The 20044-nt window shown below is 46.3% G+C and overlaps 1 pseudogene; it reads right to left on the reverse strand.

Annotated features, from left to right (window-relative positions):
• Nucleotides 1-329: 329 nt before the first annotated feature.
• LOC100985317 (large ribosomal subunit protein eL15-like) lies at nt 330-1081 on the reverse strand (annotated as a pseudogene).
• Nucleotides 1082-20044: the final 18963 nt, after the last annotated feature.

Here is a 20044-nt window from a genome sequence, read left to right on the forward strand (position 1 = left end):
AAAAATCTGTACCTGCCAAACTAAAAAAACCCCCAGCCACTTGAAAGTAAGGCAGCAGAGCACTGCCATCACCCCATAAAGCTGCAGGTTTCATTACATGCACCAGGCAAATCTACAGGGCTAGCTTCAATACTCTTCTTTTAAAGAAATTATTTTAAACCTATTATACCACACAGCATGTTTTATACACTGACATATAACTCCCTAATAAGATAAAGCAAAGACAAAAAAGTTTGTCTTATTAGAAACAAGATACACCATCACTTACTGTCTTCAAACATTATTGCACTTTAATTTTCTTGACAAAGCATTCAGGGAACAATCTGCAGACTAGTTTTAACAGACAAATAACACCTGTAAGCAGACATGACTGTCCTAAATTGTTTATTAGATATGAATTTTACAAACTTTACTTATATTCGCAGTAATGGTGGAGCTGGAGAGTATTGTGCCTTCTCCAAGCTGCCCGGCAAGAACTACCAATAGTGTGGTGGAACTTATGGCCCTTTCCAAGGCCACGGCTCTTTCGGCCTGCAGATGTCAGCCCACGCATCTCCCTGTGCTTGTGGACTGGTTTGGTGATCCACTGGGTGTCAGGATTTCTTCTGATAGCTTTATGGAATGGATTAATGAGGATAACCTCAAAAAATTTGTATGTGGAATCTTCACCAACCCAGTAAGAATTCCGGGCTCTTAAAGAGCCCCACAGTGGCGTCCAGCTTGCTCCTCCCCAAAGGACCGAAGGCTTCGAGCAAACTTTAGCTGGTTAACACCATGATGGACAGGCTTGCCGTAAGTTGTACCCTTAGGAACTGGGTGTTTTCGGCCACCACGGCAAACACGAATCCTACATATAATGTAACCTTGTTTGGCCTTGTAGCCCAGTCGGTGCGCTTTATCAGGCCAGGTGGGGCAGGGAGCACTGTGGAGAGCAGAGAGCTGACACACTGCCAGCAGTGGACCCTCAGAAGAAAGCGCATGACGTCAGACTGCTTCTTTCTCCATAGCTCCTGGATGTACTTGTATGCACCCATCTTGGCTTACCTGATGGCTGCCTCCAGACGGAAAGGAAAGAGCTGTACTACCCCAAAGCCCAAATATTTTAATAATCACAATAAATGTAAGTGGACCAAACCTACCAGTCGAAAGACTAAAATTGCCATGTTAGATTTTTTTCTAAATTGAGCCATATATTAATTATAAGAGACATAGATGAAATTAAGAAAATAGAAAGTTTATAAGTAAAAGTAGGATAAGAGATACACCAGAAAAATAATAATAAACATCAAACAAAATAGCTTTTAAGGAAAATGCATTATGAAAGATAAAGAGGGTCAATATACAGTGATAAGAAGTTTAATTCACCAGTAAGATACAATAGTTATAAATTTGCATCCACTTTTATAAAATCTAAAAAATATAAAACAAAAATTGAAAATAACTACAAGAAGTAGTTCAATCTGCCACAATAGAAGGAGATTTTAGTGCACCTTAATTAATTATTGATAGATCAAAAAGACAAAATTTGTAAAGACATAGAAGATTTCAATTAAAACTGACAGGCATGACTTAATGAACATAATCCCCCAACACTTAGATTGTACTCATACTTCTCAAGCACATGTGGAAATGTTAACCTGTGTTTTAAGATTTCTTACCATTTCAAAAAATTGACTTCTAACTTAGTTGCATTGTGGTTAGAAAATATGATTGAAAGGTATACACTTTATTAGGCTACAAAATGTGTCATTATATTTAAAACAATCAGTATCATACAGATATCTGTGGCCTCTGATCACAACAGAATTTAAAAAGTAGATATAGACAATACAAAGACACATTTTAGTAATTTTTTTTTTTTTGAGAGTCTTGCTCTGTCACCCAGGCTGGAGTGCAGTGGTATTATCTCGGCTTACTGCAGCCTCCTCCTCCCAGGTTCAAGCAATTCTCCTGCCTCAGCCTCCTGAGTAGCTGGGATTACAGGTGCCCACCACCATGGCTGGCTAATTTTTGTATTTTCAGTAGAAATGGGGTTTTGCCATGTTGGCCAGGCTAGTATCAAACTCCTGACCTCAAGTGATAAGCCCACCTCAGCCTCCCAAAGTGCTGGGATTACAGGCGATGGCCACCACACCCGGCCAAATTTTAGTAATTTTCTATGTCTGGAAATTTAAAAGCACACTTCAAAATAACATCGGAGTGAAATAAAAAATAGTAATGTAAATTGAAAAATAATTAGAATTGAATGCTACTGAAAATATTGCATGTTAAAAATTCAGTTATGAAGCAAAAATAGTCCTTTGAAAGGGAATACATAGACTTAAGTATTGTTACAGAATAGAGAGGCTGGGTGTGGTGGCTCATACCTATAAAACCAACACTTTGGGAGGCCAAGGTGGGAGGGTCACCTGAGCCTGGGAGTTTCAGACCAGCCTCAGCAACATAACGAGATCCTGTCTCTATTTAAAAATAAAATAGGCTGGAAGCCATGGCTTGTGTCTGTAATCCTAGCACTTTGAGAGGCTGAGGCAGGCAGATCACTTGAGCTTAGGAGTTTGAAACCAGCCTGGGCGACATGGCAAAATCCCGTCTCTACATAAAACACAAAAATTAGCCAGCATGGTGGTGTGTGCCTGTAATCCCAGCTATTCAGGAGGCTGAGGCAGAAGGATTGCTTGAGCTCTGGAAGTGGAGGTTGCAGGGAGCCGAGATCACACCACTGCACCCCAGCCTGGGCAACACAGCAATATCTTGTCTCAAAAATACATAAATAAATAAAATACATTTTTTTAATAAAAAGAAAATATACCCCCCAAAAACATAGAAGGAAAGAGACAATAAAGATAAGAACAGAAATGACTGAAATAGGAGAAAAAGATCAATAAGGCTAAATCTTGGTTCTTTGAATAAAATAGTCAAGTTTCTGGTAAGACTGATTAAAAAAAGAAAGCTCACACACCCAACAATGTTAGAAATGAAGATGAGTCAAAATTAGAGTGACAACAGAGATTTAAAATTGATGTAAATATTATGCAAATCTTTACATCAAAAATTCAAATTCTAAGATGAAATAGTGAAATTCTTAGAAAAAAATGTAACTCCAAAATTGATTTGAAAATAATTTAAAAGCTCGAATTTTTATTTAACCATATAAATATGAATAAGTGTCTGGGTGCAGTGGCACGCACCTGTTGTCCCAGCTACTTGGGAGACTGAGGGAGCATTGGCTGAGCCCAGGCGTTCAATGTTACAATGCTCTATGATTGCACTTGTGAATAGACTCTGTACTCCGGCCTGGGCAATATAGCAAGACCCTGTCTCAAAATTTAAAAAATGATAAAGAGGTTAACTATCTTTCTATTGAAAAAATAATTTCAGGTCATATATATATATATATATATATAATATACACACATACACATCTCCATCCCATACACACACATGCGCACACACACACACACACATATATATATATATACATGCACACACATGGGACCTGCAATTATATATATGTGTGTGTGTGTGTGTGTCTGTGTGTGTATGTATTATTTTAAACAGGGGAGTTCTACCAAACTTTTAAACTCATTCCAGTCTTACATAAAATCTTCTGGATATTAGTGAAAAACACCTAATTCATTTTATGGGGCTAAAAATGAGTTAGGTGTTCAGAATGAGAAAGGAATGAATATGAGAAAGGAATAGGACAAGTTAGTCTTATTCATGAATATGAATGCAAGAGTCCTACATAAAATATTAGCAAACAGAATCTGGTAATGAATAAAAATGATAATACATGAGAAACAAGTTGGGTTTAATTCCAAAAATGCAAAGATGATTTAGTATTGAGAAAAAAATTTATAAATATTCACTACTTTAACAGATTGAATAAACAAACCATTTATTTTGACCTTATGTGTCAAAATAAAAATTTAGACCGAACACAGTGGCTCACGGCTGTAATCCCAGCAATTTGGGAGGCCGAGGTGGGCAGATCACTTAAGGTCAAGAGTTTGAGACCAGCCTGGCCAACATGGCAAAACCCTGTCTCTACTAAAAATACAAAATATTAGCTGAGCATGGCAGTGCATGTCCGCAATCCCAGCTACTCAGGAAGCCAAGGCATGAGAATAGCTTGAGCCAGGGAGGCAGAGGTAGCAGTGAGCCAAGATCATGCCACTGCACTCCAGCATGAGGGACAGAGTGAGACTCTGTCTCAAAAAAAAAAATTTTTTTTGAAAAATTTAATACCCATTTATAATTAATCAATTAAATAAAAATTACCAAAATAGAAAATGGAAGGGAGCTTTTTTGACAAGGTGAAAATATCTACCAAAATCACCAATTTTAATGGTGATAAGTTAGAGCCTATTTCTAAGAAACTGGAGGTAAGACAAGAGTGTATTCTATCATTACTATTGCCCTAGAGGTCTTAGCCAGCGCAATAAGGCAGGAAAAAGAGGCAATGATTGGAAAAGAAGAAATACAACTATTATTCACAGATAATGTGATTGTTTACATAGGAAATCCAAAAGAATCTACAAATTATTGAGATTAATGAGAGTTCAGCAAAGTAGCTAGATATAAAGTCAATAACTTAAACATTGAATTTCTATGTAATACAATAAGCAATAAGCAGTTAGAAAATGTAATTTCAAAAATAATACCATTTATAACAGCAAAAAAAGATAAAAGGCACCTTGGGATAATTCCCTCCCCTCCCCTCCGCTCCCTTCCCTTCCCTTCCCTTTCTTTTTCTCTGTGGTTTTTTTTTTTTTTTTTTTTTTTTTTTTTTTTTAGACAGGGTCTTGCTCTGTCACCCAGGCTAGAGTGCAATGGCACAGTCCTAGCTCACTACAGCCTGGGATCAAGGGATCCTCCCACCTCAGCCTTCTGAGTAGCTAGGACTGCAGGCATGCACCACCACACCCAGCTAATTTTTTTTTAAATTATTTTTTGTAGAGATGGGGTCTTGCTACATTGCCCATACTGGTCCCAATCTCCTGAGCTCAAGTGATCCTCCCACCTCGGCCTCCGAAAGTGCTGGGATTATGAACATGAACCACACTGTACCTGGCTGATAATGATTTCATAAACATGGAAGACCTTTGGGAGAAAATTGTACAATGTTAGAGAAAAAAACATTAAAGTCATAAGTAGATGGAGAAACATTTTCAGTTCATGGCTGGGAAGACTTGATATGCTGAAGATCTCAAGTATCCCCCAATTGAGCCACAGACTTAATACAGTTTCAATCAAAATCCCAATTGGATTTTTTTCAAGGAACTGAACAAATTGATTCTCAAATTTATATGGAAGAACAAAGGCCCAAGAATAGCCAAGACATTCCTAAAGAAGCCTGAAGTAGGGCAGTTTGCCCGGACAACGTTGGAATTTATTGCAGAGCTATTTGGATTATGGCAGTATGCTGTTGGCACAGAGAAACTGACCAGGGAAGCAGAATGAAAACGCTCAGAAACAAACCCAAACACATTTGGTAACCTGATCTGTGACTGCAGTGGCTTTGCAGGCCAGGGGAGAAAGGAAGGACTAATCTGTCAAGGATCCTAGAGGAAAGTGGTCCCTTATCTCCCATCACAGATAAAAACTAGATACAGATACATTAAATACGTAAATGAGAAAGGCACAGCTTTCAAACTTTCAGAAGAAAGTATAGGGGGATATTCTTGTGACCTCCAAGTGAGGAAGTATTTTCTGCATAAAGACAATTGTAGAAGATAAGATTGGTAAATGTGACTACAGTAAACTGTTGTTCATTAAATTCACTCTCAACAAACAAACCACAAACGAAGAAGACAATAGCAGCACTGTAATGAAGGATTATAATCCAGGATACATAAATAACTACTATAATCTAATTTGAAAAAAACAAGCAACCTTACAGAAACAATTTTGATATTAAAAAGGGATCTTCCTATCCCCCAAGACATAAACAGAGCAATCCTTTTGTTTTTTGGTTGTCTCTGAGTTTGGTGCTAAGAGAAAGAGAAAATATATATTTTACCCGAGAGTCCTTTTACTTGAGAAATGGGTCACTGACTTCTTTGAGGAATGCTATGAAGGAGCGGGGCAGGGTTGTGCAGAGGTGGGGATGTGTAGCGACTCAAATGCAGGTAACCTGGTTCAAGAGGAGATGTGAGTCACGTGAGATAGTCAAACTGTTTTGTAAATAGGCAAATAAAAATTCTAGTTTTCTAATTGCCTTCTAGAATACAGTAATCATTAAGTTTATGGGATTAACATATGTGCAAAGGATTTTACAAAGGGTGATTTTTATCAGCAGTAGGGTGGGGTCCCTTCCCAGCCAGAGTTATCCTGCTTCTATAACTTGGTTCTACTGTGCACTAGAGTAGCCTCCAGGAGCAAAAGCAGGAAGGACTGAGAGTAAATGTGCCTGTGGCGGGAGTTTTACAGACTCCCAGCCATTTAGCTTGCAAGCTGAGACAGCAGCCAGGGAGCAAGCTGGGGACACTGGCTTCAGGCTCCTCTCCTATGGAAACGGGGTGACAACACCCACCCTCAGGATGTGATGAGATCACCCGTGTCACCTGGGTAGTGCACAGCCTGGCACATGGTATTAATAGTGTCTCAGTCAAGTTCTGTCGCCTCCTTCTTTCTTGGGAGACATCTGCTGAGGTTTCAGTTCCTTCCTCCCTCTTAGCCTCCTTTGCTTGTCCCCTTTTTCCTACTCTTCTCCCTTCCACCTTCTACCTTCCGCAAACATTTAGCCAGCAGTTTCCAGGTACATGTTGATTTCCAAACCCTAAATGGGGATGCAAGTGAATGTATCACGGAGCACACAGCCGTGAGAGCTATTAGACCTGGGAGGGACCGCTATAGTCATGATGAAGATTAACATCAATAAAATAAACAATCACAGTAATGAAACTTGCCGCAATTTAACCATCACTTAATCTGTGCCAAGGCTTGCCTACTTTATCCCATTTAATCCCCATTCTTTCCCTAGGACCCTGGCAGCATTGTTATGCCCAGTTTGTGTAACTTGCTGAGGTCTCAAGGCTCGTAGTAGCAGGAATGTGCATTTGCTGTAGATCTGTCAGTTACCGTGGCGCGGTGGTTGGGATCATGGTCCCTGGGCTGAGATTCCCAAGCCTATCACCTACCAGCTTTCAAACCACAGGCAAGTCCTCTGACTGCTGTGAGACTCATGTCTTCATATTAAAATGGGGCTTGGAAGGGCACAGTGGCTCACGCCTTTAATCCCAGCACTTTGGGAGGCCAAGGCGGGCGGACCACCTGAGGTCAGGAGTTGGAGACCAGCCTGGCCAACATGGTGAAACCCCATCTCTACTAAAAATACAAAAATGAGCTGGGCGGGGTGGTGAGCACCTGTAGTCCCAGCTACTTGGGAAGCCGAGGCAGGAGAATTGCTTGAAGCCAGGAGGCAGAGGTTGCAGTGAGCAGAGGTTGCAGTGAGTGGAGGTCGCACCACTGCACTCCAGCCTGGGCAACAGAGTAAGACTCTGTCTTAAAATAAATAAATAAATAAATAAATAAATAAATAAATGGGGCTAACTTCAGCTTTAGAGCATTTTTGCAAGGATTCTACTATCAGCTAGAAATACCTAAAGAACTTAAAACAGTGTCTGGCACACAATTTGTGAGGATTAAAAGCACCAATTCATGTAAAGTGCTTAGAGTTGGGCTTGGCACAGAATAACTGCTATCTAACTGCTTGTTATGATTACTGTTTTTGTTGATGGGGATGATCCTGGGACCACCCAGATTGCAGATAAGACTCAGCTTATCAATGTGAGGATGTCACTGTGGGCTGGGGGAGCCACAGAACCAGATCAGTCATGATCTGAGTCCTGAGTCAGAGCTTCAGCAGCACACAATCTTCTTCCAGCCTGGATGTCTTTGGGGAAAAAAAAGTAGACTTTACACAAAAATCTGAATATCCAGTTTCTCTTGGAAAGCTAGATCTGGCAGCCCTGGGCCCACATCCTGTAGGGGACAATCAGTTTTCTCTTTAAGGCTAGCATGTGTGGGTCTTCCCTGCCAGCCTCAGTAGGGGGGCATCACTTACCTGGTACCTGTGGGCAGTGCAGTTGGTGACCCATGTTGGAAGTCTCTCAGGAATGCAGAAGAGGGTGTGACTTCTTCGTTTTTTGTTTTTTGGGTTTTTCGTTTTGTTTTTTTTTTAGACGGAGTTTCACTCTGCAGCCCACTCTGGAGTACAGTGGCGTGATCTTGGCTCACTGCAGCCTCCACCTCCTGGGTTCAAGCGATTTTCCTGCCTCAGCCTCCTGAGTAGCTGAGATTACAGACACCTGCCACCACGCCTGGCTAATTTTTTTGTGTGTATTTTTTTTTTAATAGAAATGGGGTTTCACCGTGTTGACAGGCTAGTCTCTAACTCCTGACCTCAGGTGATCCGCCCACCTCGGCCTCCCAAAGCGCTGGGATTACAGGTGTGAGCCTCTGAGCCCAGCCGAGGGTGTGACTTCTTGCATGGTCCAACAAGGGTAAGAAGAACTTCTAAGAGAAGGTAACGTTTCAGCAGGTCTTTTAAAAAAATTATGAGACATAGCATACGTAGTGAAGAACATAAAATATATACACATAGTTGAAAGAACAAGAAGACCTGGGTGCACTGGCACGTGCCTATAGTCCCAGCTACTCAGGAGAGAGGATCACTTGAGGCCAGGAGTTCGAAGCTGCAGTGTGCTATGATCACATCTGTGAATAGCCACTGCACTTCAGCTTGGGCAACATAGTGAGACCCCCAAAACATAATTAAAAAAAAAAAAAGAAAATGTATACTCATTTACTTACTACCCAGGTTGAGAAATTGAACATCACCTGGATCTCAGAACCTTGGTACCTTTTTGGCCCCTGGACCGGCAGCACCAGCCTCCTGTTGGGGCTCGCTGAAAATGCAGCATCTCCAGCTCCTCCCCAGCCCTAGGGAACCAGGTGATGTGTGTGCATGTTAGAGCTGAAAGGCTACTTCTGCAGCTCTGTGTACAATTCTCAGTTGTGCCCCTCTGTTTCCTGACACCAGAAGAGTCTCTGTCCAACTGGTAGCAGCTTTTCCACTTGCGTAGGTATTTCCCCAGAATCCTGTTTCATTTTGAACAGCAGCATGAACCTGGCTGTCTCTAGGGCAAGTCCCTTTCAGCTTCCCATTGAGCTCTGTGGAAAGGATGTCACGGGGAGGGCAGATGTGGCCCCCCTTCGACCCCATGGGGCATCTGGAGGGCCTGCCACATGAGCAGGGACAGAGATCAGCAAGTGGCTGCTCTGTAGTTTCTGCTTGCAAGCTCAAGAGTAGGTCAAAGCAGAAGACTTCTTGGGGCTGGCATGAGTGTCTCCACTGGCCCCAGACCCTGCTGGAGACAGCAGAAACTTCATCGGCTCACAGTCAAGAGCAAGATTGGGCCAGGCCAGGCTTGCCATAACAGCGCTTTGACAGTGGGGATATTAGTGATGGCACCATGGACAACCTGCTTGGGAGACCTCAGGACAGGGGGGTTGGTGGGGAGTTGCACTGAGCCAAGGGGCGTAGCCAGTCCAGATTGGCCCCTTGGTTGAAACAGACTCCATGTTGTTTCCGCCTTTCCTGCTCTTGCCATTGTGTGTGGAATGGTCTTCTTTAAAAATCCCTTTACTGGCCAAGTGCAGTGGCTCAGGCCTGTAATCCCAGCCCTTTGGGAGCCTGAGGTGGGAGGGTTGCTTGAGGCCAGGAGTTTGAGACCAGCCTGTTCAACATAGTGAAACTCTATCTCTACAAAAAAGAAAAAGCCAGGTGTGGTAGCACACACCTATAGTCCCAGCTACTTAGGAGGCTGAGATGGGAGGATTGCTTGAGCTCAGGAGTTTGAGGTTGCAGTGAGCTACAATCACACCGCTGCACTCCAGCCTGAGCAACAGAATAAGATCTTGTCTTAAAAAAAAAAAAATCCCTTTAATGTAACTTAATGGGATTCTTTAAGGGAGTAGAATTTAAAATGTGTGTTCAGGTTGGTGGTTCACGCCTGTAATCCCAACACTTTGGGGTGAGGTGAAAGCATTGTTGAGGCCTGGAGTTCAAGACCAGCCTGGGCAACAAAGTAAGACCCCATCTCTACAAAAAATTAACAAAACTTAAAAAAAGAAAAAACAATAGAATGTGTTCAGTCTGCCCTCTTGAGCCCAGAAAGTCTTGGCCAGGTCTCTGGATGACAAGGAAGGTTCGGGAAGGCATTCAGGAAACGTGTTCCTGAAGGGCTGGGGATATGTGAGGGGTGACTGATAGTGCATTCCTTTCGTAGGACTGCTATAAAGTGCCACAAATAACACAGATTTATTCTCTCATATATCTAGAGGTTGGAAATCCAAAATCAAGTTGTTAACAGGGCTATACTTGCCCTGAGACGCTGGGTAGAATCATTCTGTCCGTCCTCTTCTTTTTTTCTTTTTCTTTTTTTTTTTTTTTTTTTGAGATCGAGTCTCACTCCCTCACCTAGGCTGGATTGCAGTGGTGCAATCTCGGCTCACTGCAACCTCCGCCTTTTGGGCTCAAGCAATTCTCATGCCTCAGCCTCCTGAGCAGCTGGGACTATAGGCACGCACCACCATGCCTGGCTATTTTTTGTTTGCTTGTTTGTTTTGGTATTTTTAGTAGAGTTTCACCATGTTGGCCAGGCTGGTCTCAAACTCCTGGACTCAAGTTATCCGCCTGCCTCAGCCTCCCAAAGTGCAGGGATTACAGGTGTAAGCCACCGTGCCTGGCAGCTGTCCTCTTCTTAGCTTCTGGTGGCGGCTGGCCATCCTTGGTGCTCCTTGATTTGCAGCTGCGTCACTCCAGTCTCTGCCTCCATGATCACACCGCCCTCTCCCTGTGTGTCCTTCTGTCTCCTCTCCTTTTTTTTTAATTTTTAAATTTAGAGATGGGGTCTTGCCATGTTGCCCAGGCTAGCCTCAAACTCCTGGTCTCAAACCATCCTCCTGCCTTGGCTTCGCAAAATGCTGGTATTACAGGTGTGAGCCACTGCACCTGACCCTCTCGTCTTCTCCTAAGGACATCAGTCATTGGATTTAGGACCCACCTGATCCAGTGTGACCTCATCTTAACGAATAACATCTGCAAAGCTCTATTTTCAAATAAGCTCACATTTTGAGATCCCAACTGGATGTGAATTTTGGGGGGACGTTGGTCACCCAAATGCAGATGTGTGGCTGGATCTCAGGAGGAGGTGACAAGGTGAGATGGCAGGAGACAGCCAGAAAGCAGATGAAGGGCTGAGTTCCCAGACTTCCCTCACTATTTGGCCTTTATTCTTGGCCCATGGAGGGTTTTAAGGTTGACAGTAATGGCGCAGGTTTGTTTTGGAGCAGGCAACATCCTGCCCCACCCCCGTGTCCTTTTATATCTCCATGTTTCTCTTTGCCTGTGATGAACGGTTCCATTCTCCCAAGCTCATGCCAGCGCCTCTGTGGACAGTCTCTGGCCAGCCCTGGTGAGTCCACCTCCCAACCCCTGCTCTGGCCTCCCTGGCCCTGGGCTCACGAAGCTTGGCTGGCTTGGGCTCTGCAGCGTAGCCTCTCTCTCCACGTTGTGCTGGGGCACCTTGGGGGCTAGGACTAGCTCTCATTCATTTCTGTATCCCCTGTACCCAGCAAGGGTAGGGCACAGAGGATGGGACATAGAATGGGAAGCCTGAGAAGATGAGACTCAGAGCCAATGCATCAACTTGTCATGGTCATTTTCCAAGGGGTATTTTCTGCATTGCAGTGAGTGATTTTTTTTTCCAGATGACAGATTCTCTACAGTCCCTCTCTGAAGTTATGAAATTAAATGTCCTTCTAAACATGCGCCTGTCCTGCAGCAGCCAGAAGAAGGGGCGTCCATCTTTGGAGGCTGCACATCCCTGTTCCCCAGGCTCTGAAATCCCCACCTGCCTGGCCTTCTGGCCAGTAGCCCCCACGTTCCAGGCTGCCTGCTGCTGAGACCCCTCTGTTTGCAGCCCTCCTCTTTGATGACAGGCCCCCACGTTTCCAAGACAAGGCATGGTCATAAAATCAACTGTCCGCAGCCATTTAGTCTAGGCATGGTTAATGCCAAAACTGGCTTCCAAATTGACAGTTAATGAGGGAAAATGACGAGGGGGTGTGTTAACAGACGCAGGCTCAAGGTAATAAACAGGCCATTAAAGTCAGGTAGTAAACAGCTTGCCAAGGACCATTTATGAATTTATTTTTTTGAAGGAGAAAAAAATTAACCAACAAGGTTTGTCCCCTTTGGTGACTGGGTCTGACTGGCAGCAGGAAGAAGTGAGAGATTCCTGGGAGACCTCAAATATCTCAGGAGGCCCCTCAGGCTGGGATGTGCAGATGTGCGGGTGGAGCCAGGGACATGGGCTCACAGTGGGCTCGCTGTGGGTTCCCATGGACACGCTTTGGTCCCATCTGTTCCTCATGCCCTTGGATGCTGGATGGGGTGTCAGGAATCCCAGCAGTGGTCCTGGTTCTGTCTCTGGTTGATGCTGGGACCTGGAAGAAGTTACCTGATTTTCCAGGCTAGCTGCAAAGACCAGGATGGACTCGATGATCTCTGTAGAGGCTTGCGCTGAGTTACATAGTGTCCCCAACCCCCTAAAATTCATGTCCTTCCTAGAACTTCAGAATTCCATTGGCCGGGCGCGGTGGCTCACGCCTGTAATCCCAGCACTTTGGGAGGAGGAGGCGGGCAGATCACCCGAGGTCAGGAGTTCAAGACCAGCCTGGCCAACATGGTGAAACCCCGTCTCTACTAAACATGCAAAAATTAGCTGGGCGTGGTGGCAGGTGCTTGTAATCCCCGCTCATCGGGAGGCTGAGGCAGAAGAATCGCTTGAACCCGGGAGGTGGAGTTTGGAGTGAGCCGAGATTGCGCCGTTGCACTCCAGCTGGGTGACAAGAGCAAAACTCCATCTCAAAAACAAAAACAAAAAACAAATCTGTGGCTCTAAAACCTCTGCGAGGGGTGCAGATGAAAGTGGATTTCTGGAGGGCGGGCATAGAGCATTCCCATAAGCCAGCGGTTCCTCAACAGGGGAGATTTTGCCCTCAGGGGACATCTGCTACATCTGGGGACATTTTTGGTTGTCACAACCAGAGAGGGGGACAGGGGATGGTGTGCTCCTGGCACCTTGTGGGTAGAGGCCAGGGGGACTGCTAAACCTCCTACAGTGCGCAGGACAGCCCCCCCACAAATTATGACTCAGGCCAAAATACCAACTGTGCAGAGCTTGAGAGCCCTGGCGTACATGAATGTTGACTTGGAGGCCCACTCTCTGCTGTATCAGAACCAACCCAGGACTGCCTGTGTCCGGTGTAGGCCACCACAGGTACGAGAGCTACAGAATGATCCAACTCGACAGGAAAAAATGATCTTATCTCTACAAAGTAAACCTCCCAGTTAATATAATCCCCTACCCTCCTTCCCACACACACATGCACATATTATCAGAATCAACATATCAGGGTTTGCCAAATTTGTATAGATGGCCACTGCTGGGCTGACAGGTGGGGGTAATAGGGTTAGTGTGGACCTGAGGTCAACACATTGGGGTCACTTAGTGTAAAGACCCCAAGAGTTAATAGCTGGAAGACACTTGGAGGGGTGCGTGCCTCCTTTGTTCTCTTGATGCTGGGTGGTGTCTCTGGCCAGGGCTCTGGTCCCTTCACCAGCTTCCAACCCACAGGGATGTAGCCGTGCCCACAGGCAACTGATGGACCATTGTTGAGACCACTACAGGGGCTCTGAAGGCACCCCAAAATAATATGTGGGTGGGAGGACAGGATAGATATTGAAAGGATTAGTTTAGATATATTAGATAATTTTATATTATTGTGTTGAGTAACTCCGTAATAAATATAGGTAAATTGAAAAAGTCACCACTGGTTGGTTCCATGGTATTACATCAAAGCCAGTAACATCTTCCTACTCCTTCCACTTCCTTTTTTTTTTTAACCCTTTGCACCCTCCTATTTCACTCGGTGGCAGACAGTTAAACTCTGGGATCTGGCTTCAGAGTGCTCCTTGGTTGCATAGCTGGCCCTGTGGCCTTCTATAAGTGACGGAAGCTGCCAAGCTATAAGATGAGAGTCAGCCATCACAACAGCATAGACGTCCCAGCAGCATGAGGATGGAGGAGACCACCCAGCTATCTAAAGCACTTGGCTCAGCACCTGGCTTGGAGGACATGCACCAGAAGCCCCCGAAATGCCTGCCTTATACCAGCATCCCTGAGGCAGAAGCAAGATCCACCCGCCCCCAAAGCACAGGCTATGGGAGGCAGACAAACACACAGGCAAACACCAGAAGGGTGGCTTCCGGTTAGTGACTGGATCTATCTGATCCTCAGTTTGGGCAGCTGTAAAATGGGAATAGTGCTTGTCTTTGCAAATGTTGCTGGGAAAATTAAATCAGATGAAACTCTGAGCAAGGTATCTGGGGCTTTACACTTACTCCTGTCTCTCTCTCCAGGTTCTGGTCAGGGGCTGCTTTTCCTGCCACTGAGGCATTCCAGGGCCTGGCCAGGAGGAGAGCTGGGCTCTCTGGTACCTGGTTATCGACACCTGAAGACCGCCAGGCCTATCTATGGATACACATGGAGGCCTGCCTTTTAGAATAGGCAATGGCGCCCAGCATTCTGATCTTATAACAGGAAGCCTGAGACCTGGATAGGAAAGTGACTTCCCACCCCCAAAGTCAGCCAACAGGTCAAGGAGGTCAAGGCAGAGGCCCCACTTGCTCCTTTTCTTTTTTTTGAGATGGAGTTTCACTCTTATTGCCCAGGCTGGAGTGCAGTGGCACAATCTCTGCTCACTGCAATTTCCACCTCCCAGGTTCAAGTGATTCTCCTGCCTCAGCCTCCAGAGTAGCTGCGATTACAGGCGTGCACCACCATGCCTGGCTAATTTTTATATTTTTAGTAGAGACGGGGTTTCTCCATGTTGGCCAGGCTGGTCTTAAACTCCCGACCTCAAGCCATCCACCCACCTTGGCCTCCCAAAGTGCTGGGACTGCAGGTGTTAGCCGCCGCGCCCGGCCTCGCTCCTTTTCCTTATGCTTTGCTGACAGCTTCATTCAGTAAGTGCTTGTGATCTCTAAGGTGTCAGGCTCTGTGCGAGGGGCCTATATGGAGGGAAATCCCGTGTCTGCCCTCCCCACCTGTAGTGGGTTGAATCATGGACCCCCAAAGAGATACAGCCAAGCCCTTTGGGTTTATCTTTGGTATAAAAAGGTTCTTTGTAGATGTAATCAAGAATCTATTTTTTTTTTTTTTTGAGATGGAGTCTCGCTCTGTTGCCCAGCCTGGAGTGCAGTGGCACGATCTCGGCTCACTGCAACCTCTGCCTCCTGGGTTCAAGTGATTCTTCCACCTTAGCCTCCTGAGTAGCTGGGATTACAGGCACCTGCCATCATGCCTGGCTAATTTTTTGTATTTTTAGTAGAGATGGGGTTTCACCATGTTGGCCAGGCTGGTCTCGAACTCCTGACTTCGTAATCTGCCCGCCTCAGCCTCCCAAAGTGCTGGGATTACAGGTGTGAGCCACTGCGCCTGGCTTGAAGTAATCAAGAATCTTGAGATGGGATTGTCATGGATTATCCAGATGGGTCCTAAATCGAATGATCAAGTAACCTTTTAAGAGACAAAAGCAGAGGAGAGAGAAGAGAGGGCCGTGGGAAGAGAGAGGTGAGGATCAGAGTGATGCAGCTACAAAGAATGCCTGGAGCCACCAGAAGCCGGAGGAAGCCAGGAAGGATTCTCCCCTAGAGCCTCCAGAGGGAGCCTGGCCCTGACAACACCCTCGTTTAGGATTTCTGGCCTCCAGAGCTGTGAGAATAAATTGTTGCTTTAAGCCATCCAGCCTGTAGTAATTTATTATGGCAGCTCTAGTAAACTACTACCCCGCCCAGAGCCAATTAAGAAAGATACATGTCACCAGCAACCGTCTCCACCACCATTAGAAAATATTAAAAATGAATAGAGCACCGAGTCCCCTCTAACTCTGTCAACTCGCTTAATCCTCTAAACACATCTGAAGCAGGTACAACATTATCCTATTTTATAGGTAAGAAAACGGAAACTCAAAGAATCCAGGAAGTCAGAAAATTAAACAAACTTCAGTTTGTGCCTGACCTCAGTTTGCTCTTGATTTCAGTGCTGGACTGTCCAACACCAGGGGCCAGTCAGCAGCTTCTCTTAGGTCCTTTCACCAAGCCAACTTTTTGTAGCGACCTTGCCCAGGCCAGTGGCTTTAGGGAAACTAAGTCAGCCAAGAAATAATAATAATACCAACAACAGCAAGGACATTTACTGAGCATCTACTATGTGCCAGGCACTGAATAAAGTATATCCACGAATTGCCTCATTTTCTCCTCCTAACAGCTCTACAAAATAACAACTATTATTATTATCCTATTTCACAGATGGGAAAACTGAGGCTTCCAATATAGGCCTGTCTGGACACAGTTCATGTTCTCAAGTGACCAACCTCACTGCTGCTGCCTCTAAGAGAGGCATGGGACATTGGCTGGAGCATTGGCACATGGCTTGGGTATCATGCTCTTCTTATGTCTTTCATTAAAGCTCTTAGAACATCATGAGGTGAGGTGAGGCCGGGCATGGTGGCTCATGCCTGTAATCTCAGCACTTTGGGAGGCCAAGGCAGGTAGATCGCTTGAGACCAGGAGTTCGAGACCAGCCTGGCCAACGTGGAGAAACCCCATCTCTACTAAAAATGCAAAAATTACCCAGATGTGGTGGTGCGCACCTGTAGTCTCAGCTACTTGGGAAGCTGAGGCAGGAGAATTGCTTGAACCCAAGAGGCAGAGGTTGCAGTGAGCTGAGATTGCAACACTGCGCTCCAGCCTGGGTGACAGAGCGAGACCCTGTCTCAGAAAAAAAGAAAAAATGAAAACAAAAAAGAAACAAACAAAAAAAACAAAAAAAAATTGTGAGATGTTCACTTGTTTATTTGTTTGTTTTTCACTTGTTCATTTTCCTATGCTGGAATGGAACCTCACAAAGGGCAGGGAGCAGGCCTGTCTCCGTCTGTATTATGAGTCCAGTGCTTGGTACTGAGAAGGAGTTCAGCAACATTGGAGGACTAGTCAAGTACCTGTCTCCCCAACTGGACTCTGAACCCTTTGGGGCACCAGCATCTAGCATAGCTCGAGACTGAGAGCCTGCATAGCAAGTGACCTCAAAGGAGCCATAAACATAAATATGGAGGAGACAGAAACCCAAGGGAGAATTCCTCCCAATCACAAATACCCCCATTTCTAGGCCTGATAGATGTAAATGAAAATGGTATTTAATTAGCTAAAACCAAAGCTGTCATCACCTAATCCAGGAGTCTGATAATAAATTTTCAACGCCTTCCACTTATACTCTGAAGTGATGGTGCAGCTGCCCTGGCAGATGGAGGCAGTTGGAGACATCCACAGGCATCTGTCTGTCCAGGGAGCAGCTGTGGACTTGGTGATTCCATTGGGGAAGTCTACTGCCATGGAGAGCACTCAGGTGCTGAGGAAGTCTTCATTTCCAGTAAGGCAGACACCCCCGTTTGTCACTGTAGCCTAAAGAATGGTCATCATTAGGCTGGGCGTGGTGACTCACGCCTGTAATCCCAGCACTTTGGGAGGTTGAGGCGGGTGGATCCCTAGGTCAAGAGATCGAGACCATCCTGGCCAACATGGTGAAACACCGTCTCTACTAAAAATACAAAAATTAGCTGGGTGTGGTGGCACGCGCCTGTAGTCCCAGCTACTTGGGAGGCTGAGGCAGGAGAATCTCTTGAACCCAGGAGGCAAAGGTTGCAGTGAGTCCAGATCATGCTACTGCACTCCAGCCTGGTGACAGAGCGAGATTCCATCTCCAAAAACAAATAAATAAATAGCTGGTCATCCTTGTTCTCTTAGGTCCAGCACTTAGCAGTTTGCAGAGCACATTCACAAGTCTTTCCTATGACTGCAGGGATGGGGACAGATTGGACTGTGGCCCCAGTGTCATGGTTGAGGGAACTGAGGCCCAGAGGGCAGCCTAGTCATTAGCTGTGTCTCCTGCCTTCTCACAAAGTGGTCACCAGTGTCATTTCCCACCTCCAGGTATTACAGGATCTGTGGGGTGTCGATTTTTCTGGCCAGAAACCTCTGTGGCCATGGTGTCTTTGCCTGAGTTTTTGTCTTGCGTCCAGGAAGAATGAGGTACACAGACAAGTGAAGGGTGAAGAAGAAAAAGAGTTTTATTTAGTGTTAGAACAGCTCAGAGGAGTGGGTAGCTCCTCTCTGTAGACAGGTGGTCCCGCCAAGTGTTCAACTCTCAGGAGAGAGGAGGCCCTGGAGAGGGTGGCTCTCCTCTGCAGGCAAGTCATTCGGACGTCTCTGCAGGTCTCTGAAGCTCTCAACAGAGAGGGTAGCTCCTCTGCCAGCAGGTTGTCTCTGCAGCTGTCAGCTCTCTGCAGCTGGTCATCCCATCATCTCCAGCTATCACCAGAGAGGGTGCTCCTCTCATCCAGCTATTGTCCCATACAATTGTCTCTCTGCCCTCTTCATCCTCTGGCCATCCTCTCACCTGCTGTGGCTGAGCCCAGGGCTTTTATGGACTTCAGAGGGGAGGAAGTACATGCCGATTGGTCCATGGGTGGCCATGGGGGTGCCTAGAAGAGGCATTACAGTCCCCACTCCAGTCCATGGGACTGGCTGCCTGGCCCCCAGCCTTCAGGCCCTCCCTGGCCTCAAGGTAGGGCCTTACTGGGGACCCATCCCCTTCCACCAAGGAATTAATCTGCCTGCTCCTGCCATTCACGGCCCTGGGGCTCAGCCCCAACCCCCACTCTGAGATTGGAGCAGGTGCCAGGAGTGAAGAGAGGCCGGGCAGTGGGAGAAGAAACCCCTGAGCCTGCAGGGATGGGTGGGTGGGGTCCTTCCTGGGTCCCTGAAAGGGTGCAGGCTGTAGAAACACTCAGCTCCTGCACCTGGGAAGGTGGCCCCAGCGGCACCTGGGAGGGCCAATCCTGCCTGCTCCTGGTCCTCCCCCAAAAGCACAGAGAGGCTCAGATCCACAGCTGCAGTTTGGGCGGCTATAGCCCCACCCAAGAGGGTGAGGCTCCTGTCTGCTCTGTAGACCAGGAGGCCTGGGTCTGCAGCTGCAGTTTGAGTGGCTACAGCAGCACCCAGGGACCTCCTGCACTAAGCTAGCCACTGCTCTGGCTGAGCCCAGGGCTTTTATGGACCTCAGAGGGGAGGAAGTACATGCTGATTGGTCCATGGTGGCCATGGGGTGGCCTGGAAGAGGCACCATGTGTCCCCACTCCAGTCCATGGGACTGGCTGCCTGGCCCTCAGCCAGCAGCCTGGCCTCCTGCAGTGGCTTCGGCCCCTTTCCTGCCTCAGATAATCTAAATTAGTAGGTCTGTGAGTTGTCTCCAGGACCTGCCTTTTATTTTATTTTTAATTTGCTTTTTTAAATTATTTTCTTCTTTTGAAATTTCAAATTTTATTTATTTTTTGATACAGATTTGGCTTTATTGTTCAGGCCAGAGTGCAGTGGCACAAACATGGCTCACTGCAGCAGCCTCTGCCATCACAGGCACACCCCTCCTGCTAGTGGGGCTTTCAGAACTTGCTCTCCTCTGAAGTCTAATGAAGCCATCTTTGGGACCCCTGTCACAGTATTCCTCACCCTCCCTGGCCACCCCTTTCCTTTCCTCCTCCTGCTGGGCCCTCATGGGCTCCTGGGGGTCTGTGTTGCTTGCAGGGTCCTCTGCCTGGTGTAAACCCAGCCCCTCCTCACTCTCCACCCCCAGCAATCTTCCCTCTCTGCCCCAGTGCAGGAATCAGGACAGGGTTGTCCATGAAGCTGCCCCCAACCCCCAGGCTGGTGGACTGACCTTTCTCTATCCTCCTATGGCAACCAGATTCCAGAACCTTCTCTCCAAGGCTGGAGGTGGAGGCAGACTCCATGTTGACACCGATTGAGGGCTGTGTGATTGGGGTCGCAGCAGGAAGTGGTTGCATCCACAGGGGG

The sequence above is a fragment of the Pan paniscus genome, chromosome 15, assembly GCF_029289425.2.
Source record: "Pan paniscus chromosome 15, NHGRI_mPanPan1-v2.0_pri, whole genome shotgun sequence".
NCBI lineage: Eukaryota > Metazoa > Chordata > Mammalia > Primates > Hominidae > Pan > Pan paniscus.